Genomic DNA, 9,382 nt, shown 5'->3' on the forward strand with positions numbered 1-9,382 from the left:
ATCGACTTAATACAACGTTCCTTAGCCGAATCACTTTCTATATTCGCTCAGATGAGTGATTTTATTACTAACTTAAAATACTGGCTGTGTGCAACTCATAAATTCGGTCTGTTAATACACACCCCAGTAATCACATTCTGTATCCAAATTGCAGTATTTGTGTGGGCGGCCACTATTTGAAAGCAATACCATACCTCGATTTATAAAGTATGTTTTTTAACATGTATATTGTTAGTGATACTTGTGTGTGCCTGTAGAACCAAGACCACTTTTTATGCAGGTTGTTGGATCCCTCTTCCTAAGGCACACTGGTACCAATCACAAGAAAGACAGAGAATGTGCATCCATCCCAGAATTTTCGCTCATTATTGTTTGGTGCCACTACCATTCAATAATTGGCAAAGCATTGTACTTAGTGGCGCATGTGTGATTCGCTGTAATCAGCACGCTTATAAAGTGTGTGTTAGGGTGTAAAGTTACAGTGGTCGTTGTCCCGACATGTGCAAAGAAAATAACTATATCTGGTCATAAGAGAGGTACGGATGTGATGTGGAAAACGGCGATTTTAGTGCACTGATAGCCATTAGAGGGTATGAAAGATTTTACATGGAAAGTTACGTCAAGTCAAAAGAAAGATATAGATTTATGTGAGGAGTTGATACTTCCACAGGCACAGCTGTCAGGAGAAGGTATTTCCAATACTTTGGTCATTTTCGAATGTCACCAGATTGTGGCTCCAATCATAATATTCAAACGTAATTACATAGATAAATATGTGGCTGGCTTCCTAAGACGACACCACTTGGCATGCAGAGCGGGTGGCGGAGGTAATCGGTGAACTGACATTTCCGGTTTAAGGCGCAAAGACTTCACTAAGAGTCAGGAACTGGTCAGTTGGGGAACAGGGATGCGGCTGACCTATCCGGGTCGGCCTCTGGGCTAGAGAATAGCGAACTAATACTCAGTATGTGTTGAGAATCCTTCATGATCGCGTGTGTTCTCCGATTTTTATATGGAAATTAGATAAGATTCAATATGGCAAATGTCAGCACTGGACAATTATCCTCCACTTGGGTAAATTAAGTGTCTTGATTGTCTGTGCTGCCGTTTTACAATTTTCCTAATTTTCCTGTTTTTATTTGGTTGAGAGAACATAAATTGTGATGTGTTGTTTGCATTAAGAAGGTGGAAAACAGATGGACGAGACATTTCTCGTTCTCTAGACATGGGAAAGAATTTGGGAATTTGTGATAAGTTCCTATGGGACCAAATTTCTGAGCTCATCAGTCCCTAGGCTTACACATTACTTAATCTAACTTAAACTAACTTACGCTAAGGACAACACACACAACCATGCCCGAAGGAGGATTCAAACCTCTGACAGGGAGAGCCACATGAACCATGGGAAGGTGCCTCAGACCGCTCGGCTATCCTGTGCGGCGACATGAGGAACATACAGAATCATGAGTACTAAAAGCCTAGTTGACTTTGTAAAGTACAAGGATGATCTGGGATTTGTTATATAATTGACATCGATCTTTGTTAAAAGATACGAATGGAGCAATCTGTTCCCCATATTTTTGAGTTTTCATGTAAAAATCTTCACAGATATGTTTCTAGTTACTCAGTGGTTTGCAGCACATCCCACATAGTGATCTCGCTAAAGTTGCAGCTTTCGAGAAGTATTATTTCCACTCTTCATCTTCAGGATTAAGGCCAATTCACAGTGGCCTTCACAGGACCTTCATGTCATGGCACCGTAACGATAATGTGTATTCACACTGCCCGTCACATCATGGAACGTCAAGCCAATTCAAGTGACGTGATCTCAGCTCGCATAGCTGTTCTCATCTGTTCTCGCATAAATTGCGACCTTCTCATGGTTTTCAACTGTTTTGATGCGTTACGTGCACACGCACAACACGGTACAAATATGACATGTATTGGAATCAAATGGTTTACAGCTTGCTGGGATTGCAGGTATATTAGAGAAAGAAGACATATGTGCAAAACAACACAAAAAAGAATGTGTGCCTGAAAAATATCATGAAGTGTTACAGAAGGTGAATTCCACACACTATACAAAGAGCTCGAGGAGGAAGAACCTTAATTTTAAATTTTAGGAAATTGAAGGTTTTTTTCCCCCTCCATTTGCTACGTCAGCTTGTGCCCAGAATTATTAAAGGAACACTGTATTACGAGCTGCCATCACATTCCGTGGAAAATTGGTTTGTTTAAGGTTAAGCTTAGTTGGTGGTCCAGTGCAACAGTCATATCTCCCTCAATACCCTTCACTTCAAGATTATTGGTTTTCTGTTTGTCTTGTATTTAGCTTTTAATAGTTAAAGTGCCTTGTTTGTATTTGTGTTGCCTAGTGAAACGACATAGTTGTTGATCCTTGATGCCTGCTAAACTGTTTCTCACACAATTCAGAGAGCTGCTTAACAATAAATAAACCTGACACAAACATAAATTTAAACAAACAACTTGCAGTATCTAAATTTTTCAGTCAATTTCTTTCTGAAACGGGACAAATACCTGACAACACAAAAAGAAATTACACCTACTAGTCAATTTGATTCTACCTACAGTACTTTTTTCACTTCAAGTTGGAGTAATATTGCAATGCATTTCATTTCAAGATATTAAATACCATACTGGTATGTATAAAAATTCACTTTATGAATGTAGTAGAGGGCAAGTAATTTAGTAAACTGACGTCATACAATTCAGACTGCTGCCTCACTGCTTCAATTAATCTTCATCATTTATTACAAATTTTAACAAAAGAAACAACAAAACGAAACCATTTATAATAAATAGTGAACAAAAAACTGATATTAACCATGAAAACCACAGAGAAATGAAATAGGGACACCTGTGTATGGCTGCACGAGGTAATGAGCTTGGGGGTCACATAATCAACAGCAGATGGATGATGTCAGCTGGCAAAACTTTCTTCCTGAGCAACCATGACGGTGTTGTGATGTGACGTGATATTATGGTATGACCACTGTACATGCTGCCATTTGAAATGCATTGCAGAATGTTTTGATTGGATGGCATGTGATGTGATGTGACGTGACAGCTTGTGTCAGTTGGCCTTTATACTGTGTAAGCACCATCTACCAGGTACTTATGTGTGAATTGCAGAGTATCCATGCAGATGTAGAAGCTATCGGTAGCATACTGATTTGTGACCTGTAACAATGGTCAGCATGCAGCTGTCAAATCAAATACAATTGATCGTTGATACTGCAACAGTTGAAACCTAAATTCAGTTAGTGCTTTTATGAATTTAAAGGTTCCTATCCATCAACTGTGTACTGTCTTGTTGGTAATGTTAGTGTTTATCAGATTGGATTTTTCACTACAAAATCAGGCTGAAGGTTAAGAAGAAAATTATGTGTGCACTTTCAGAAGAATTCAAGACTCAGTCTATCACAACTGATGGCATCATTTTGTGATGTGCCATATGCGAGGGATATATTGCAACCAATGACAAGCATCGAAGACACAGAGTAATCAGAACATTCAGAATAACAAACATTTACACAATATTGAACTTTGCAGCCAGAAACTAAGCAGATTACTCCGATACAAGAGTTTGCTGCAGAATCTGAAAAGCAGCAGTCATTGAATTAGTTCTGTGCGGATTTTGCCATGGTATAAATCTGGTCAGGAATTCCGGTCCACACAGTTAACAATCCTGAAATCAAAACATTTGTTGAGAAGTACACATAAAAGTCTATACCGGATGAGAAGAACGTTTTAGAGAAAGTAAAAGAGACAGTCGGCAAACATGAAGTGGAATTCGTTTCAGATAAAACTTCTGAAGAACTGCAAAGATATATTTTGTATATGTTGGTTTTTCCATTATCTGGTGAATGGGTAATACCTGTGCTTTTTAAAATGTACAAACTCGAGAAGACAAATGCCTGCACAACAATGCAATCATTCAACGGCTAATGTATGAACCTGTGGCCACGAGGCTTATAATATGAAAAAGTCAGGCTTGTGGTGATTGATCAGGCACGCTACAAGCTTCTAGCTTTCCAGCAATTGGAGAGCATATGCCCCAGTCTCAGCTATGACACACGTATTCCACATGGTCCATTCTGTGTTTCCGAAAAGTATCAGGGAAATTACTGCAGGATAAATTACTTTATTGCTACTCTGAAGAAGATACTGGTAAAGTCTCATAATCGTCAAGTTTTTTTTTTAATCAAGAAATGACAGGGCTCCCCCCTCCTCCACCCCAGTTACCTGTCATCACAAGGTGGGATACTTGAATAAGATGCGCAATTCTCTTGTACGAAAACGTTGATAAAATCGGGTACTTCATAGGTGTGCTAGACTCAATGGACGCAGCAGCCATCAAGCAGACCCAACAATTAGTCAACAACAAAGATCTAGAGTTAGTCAATTTGTAGTGTATGGCTGCAAGTATTTTCATGATGTGATTCAGAGTTTGGAAGAAGAAGATGCGGAAAAGGACGAACAATGGAAGAATTTGATGTGTGAGGCACAGCCTTTTTTGGATGTGTTAAAAATAAATTCGCATCAAATTTGAATCCAGTTGTGGAAACCTTTGCAGCTTTGACTGAACTCACTGTATGGGTACCGGCAAGGTATGCACCATTGTTTTCTGTAGATACCGAGCAGATTTCTCCGTAAATTAGGAGCATTGAAGTTAACCAATCAGGCTGCTGCACGCCCAAATTCGAGCGGCCTGCCAGATGCAGGTTTTAGTGTCAGTTATTCTCATAGCATAAATGATAGTGCATGAGACTGTTCAACCTTTGGCTCGCGTTCGATCCTTACTACCGTCCCACATCTAATTTCTGTATCGCTCTTGTTCGTATTAAGGAAACAAAACGAAAACACATTTGATGACAATATCTGGGGCAGGCAGCTTGAATTTGCGCGCGCAACGTCCTGAATGGCTAACTTCAATGCTACTTAAATCGGAAACGGTGCAAGTATCAAATTTTTTGCTTAACAGTTATTCCTCAGCACATTCTGTCCTGCAACACCCTTACAAGCTTTCCAGACTGCTCCTGACCCTGTATAAAAGGAAATGTTCTGAATAGCTTATCATCGCCCAGACAAACCTCTAAGGACAGGACCTTGAGGTTTGGAGGGGGTGTTGATCTCATAGTATAGACATTGTTTAAAGAGGGATTTCTTTGAAATTCAAACCCAACATAGGTGAAATACGGGATGAAAGATTTTTTTGGGACATATTCTTGATAAGGCAGTTTTGAAGCTAGAACTACGAAAATTGGTATTTGGTTTCTAAAACAGAAATAAAAAAATATGTGTTTCAACATTTTTGAAAATTTAACCCCTGTTGGGGTGAAAGTGTGGGTGAAAACTTTTTAAAAGTAAATCGTCAGTATGGAAGTAGTACAGCATTTTTAAGCTAAACCTATGGAAACTGTTATTTGATTTCTCGATTAAAAATTTAAAAAAAACATGTGTTTCTATGTTTTTGAAAAATTCACTTTCTGAGGGGATGTAATTTGGAACAAAAGTCTTTATTGGAATATTTCATTATGACAGCATTTTTGAAGCTAAATCTGCAAAAAATTGTATTTGGATTCTCGTTCAGAAACAAAAAATTATGGTATCTATCATGTAAATTCAAGCCTTAAGGGGGTGGCTCAATGATTCATCACTCAGCCCAAACAGCTAAAGATAGAAACTTGAAATTTGGAGAGGGTATTGATGTTATAACGTTGGCATCATTTAGTATGGAATTATTCAAAATTATTTGCAGTTCATGGATAACATATGTGGTCACACAGCAGATGCATGTTCAGAGTGTTGTTGGTGAATGATTAGGCATAGGAATTACATGTAATTGTTTTAATGCAAAGAAAGCTTCAGATATGAAATGTTTTATACCTTGATCACATGTAAATACACCGGATTACTAGTTTTGACAGCAGTAAGCTGCCATCTTCAGATTCACTGTGTACAGGTTATGAAATTACGCTGTACACTGTGGATGCAAAGATGGCAGCTTAGTCTGGTCGAAACGAGTAGTCCAGTATACTACGTGCAATCAAGGCAGTAAACAATTCATATCTGAATCTTTCTTTACATTGAATTCACTGATTGTACAATGCGAAAAAGAAACAGTTAAAAGCCAACAGGAATGTTCCTTCCATTGGGAAGTGTCCACAGTAAATCGCAGTACTGGAAAAAAGAATGCAGAGACGCATGGTAGCTTGGATAAACAAGAAGTTGTATAAGTTTTTAGTAGATACTGGAGCACATGTATTGGTTGTCAGTCTGAACCTCGTCAACGAGAGGAGATCGAAAATGACAAGGTACAGATTGCATGCAATGGGAGATTTTTTTTAAAAAAAAAAAAAAAGTTTAGGTGAGGACAATATAGCTCAAGTTGAGAGTAGTAACTGTGATTTCTGGAGCAAACAGAAGTGTGGTCAACCATGGACCAGAGACTTTCTGCAATACTGAGATTAGACTAACTGGTTAGGCCTCATGCTAATATCAACTTTTGGCAACAAACAGTTGAACTCAACGGGAATTTGTTTCTGATGTGTGGAACAGTTGCAAATGTTTCCATCTTACAAGGTAAATTCATTATTAAGGTGGTACCATCTAAACTCTATACAATATGACAAAAGTTGTTGCACATGACAGAGTCCCAGCAGGTGCAGGAAAGCTAATTTGGGTTATGACAGATATTGATGATCCACAACAAGCTTTATGTTCAATTGAATCTCTGTCAAATAATGACATATTGGATAACAGCGTTGTTTTGTATGAAGAAATATAGCACATGCTAGGAAAATAAGTGGCCAGGTTATGGTGCCCGTAAGCTTGGATAGTTTCAGAATGAATGAACTACACCTTCTGAAGGGACTGGCAGTAGCTATACTACGGATACTCGATCAAGAAGACATTGATAGGTAGTGATCGATCAGTCATGTAGTCATTGTTAGTTTGGTACAGAGATTCGTTTGATTCAGAAAGTTGTTTAACAGTCACACCCATAACATAAAATTGTATTCCAGTGGGTAGTCATGCAGCAGCACACAGTAAGCAGTAGAGGTTACCAAAACATCTCCAGCCATTGACAGAACAGTTTGTAGATCAACAACTTAAAGAAGGCATACTAAAGCACATCAATAGGCTTTGGTCAGCAAATATAGTAAAAAAAGTCACCTGATTGAATAAGAAAATATCGATTCTGTTGTGATTATGTTTTTAAACGAACATAATAACCAATGCGTATGGAAAGAAAGTATTGACTGCACAAAAGTGAGCAGTAAGAATATTATTTGGTGTTCACCCACGGACATCACATAGTTATCTCTTCAAGGAGCTAGGCCATCACAATACAAATTTTAGCTAATGAATTTTGTCATAAATAATCTATCACAAATTGATGATAACAGTGATGTCCACATGTGCAGCATTAGAGGGAATAATGGTCTTTATTATCCATCATTAAAGATATCAAAGGCTCAGAAACGAGTTCAAAACACAGTAATTAAAATTTTTCATCATTTGCACAACAACATAAAATGTCTGACAGGTAACAAAGCAAAATTTTAAGTCTAATCTAAAATCATTTCTCCTGATAACTCCTTCCATTCCATCGATGAATTCCTAGATGACAGTAATAAAAAATAAATGTATTTAAGTGTAGTTGCATGAGTAGGGATAAAATGATAATGTGATCATTAATGTTAATAATAATGCATACAAATCCTGTAAACTATCAACATTTCAATAAAAGAATTGTTCAAATGATCTCTGAAACTAAGTAATTAATGACCTAGCTTTTTGTTTCATGAATACATTCATTCAGATGAGGTACTGTTTTAACGTCAAGTTGAACACGTATGTTTCGAAATGACAACACACATAAGTCACTGAGCAAGTTGACAAAGCAAGACATGTGAACACAATAACATTCGAATGAACACCGAGTCCAAGTCTAGTGGCCACTGGCTGCCTGGCCGCTTAGGTAATGTGGCTGCTGCATGGCTGGCAGACAGTGCCGCATATAGACGACGCGCGTAATTGCGCGGCGGCACTTATAATGATCAGCGAGTCAGAACACTTTTCCCTCCTTTGAAATTTTCACACTGGTCTTGATGGAGGTGGCCTGCAGATTGCTAACGTCCACACGTGTTGTCTGACTGGCCGTAAAGTCTCGAGGAGGAGGCTTCCCGTACGGACGGAAGTATCCCCGATGATACCGGGTCGAGATGACAGGAGACGAATCGGCTGGGGCCCCGTGCACCAATCTGCCCGTTGCGGTAAGTACAGTTGATATATCTGGAGACGGGGGCAATGTGTCAGCGTCCGTAGGAGGAGGAGGCGAGTAGATTGGCTCCAATAGATGATGGTCATCCGGTTACTGCATGGGCACATCTCCTGGTGGCGTCCGTTCTTGTACTGCCACCGAGATGACGGTGAGAGGGCTGTGTTGTGAGTAATGAGAGATGCCAAGATCCCGAGTGTCAGGTAGAGCTGAAGGTTGTGTAGCGGCATTCGGAACAGGCGTTGACGGCACATGAGGCTGAAGCTGGTCCGAATGACGCACTGCAACACCCGTGTCCATCTCGATGTCATACAGGCGTCGGCCACGGAGTCGTAAGATGTGGCGCGGACTCCATTTTGACCGCCTGCCATATCCCCATACCCAGACAAGGTAGTCGACAGTAAACCAGCCAAGCGAAGGCACCCACGGCCGTGAGGTGGAAGGCCGCGGAAGATGAAGTAGCGTGCGGGGCTGTCGGCCATAGAGCTCAGCCGGTCTGTGGTCGCCCATGGGGGTGAAACGATAAGAAGCCAGAAACTGTAGAAGCGCATCAGCAGCAGCAGCAGAAGTCAGGAGTTTCCGCATCTGAGCCTTAAATGTGCAGAACAGTTGTTCAGCCTCACCGTTTGATTGTGGATAGAACGGAGGGGCCGCGACATAACGCCATGACGAGCACAAAAATCCGCAAATTCGGAAGAGGCAAATTGCGGACCATTATCAGAAACAAGAGTAGAGGGAAGGCCTTCCAAAGAAAAAATGCGGGCGAGAGCACTTGTGGTTACCGCGGTGGTAGGCGACATGCAACGGACAATGAAAGGAAAGTTAGAGTAGGCGTCAATTACGAGGAGCCAATAAGTACCTAAAAAAGGTCCCGCAAAGTCAGCATGAATGCGCTCCCAGGCCATCTGAGGCAAAGGCCACGGTGACAAAGATGGCTTCGGGGCGGCAGACTGTCACACACAAGGGCCACAGGCAGCAACCATGTGTTGCTATTTCAGAGTCGATGCCAGGCCAGTACGCATGATGGCGTGCCAGAGATTTTGTGCGAAAGACACCCCAGTGCCCTTGGTGAAG

This window comes from Schistocerca gregaria, chromosome 1 (genome assembly GCF_023897955.1).
Source record: "Schistocerca gregaria isolate iqSchGreg1 chromosome 1, iqSchGreg1.2, whole genome shotgun sequence".
Classification (NCBI taxonomy): Eukaryota; Metazoa; Arthropoda; class Insecta; order Orthoptera; family Acrididae; genus Schistocerca; species Schistocerca gregaria.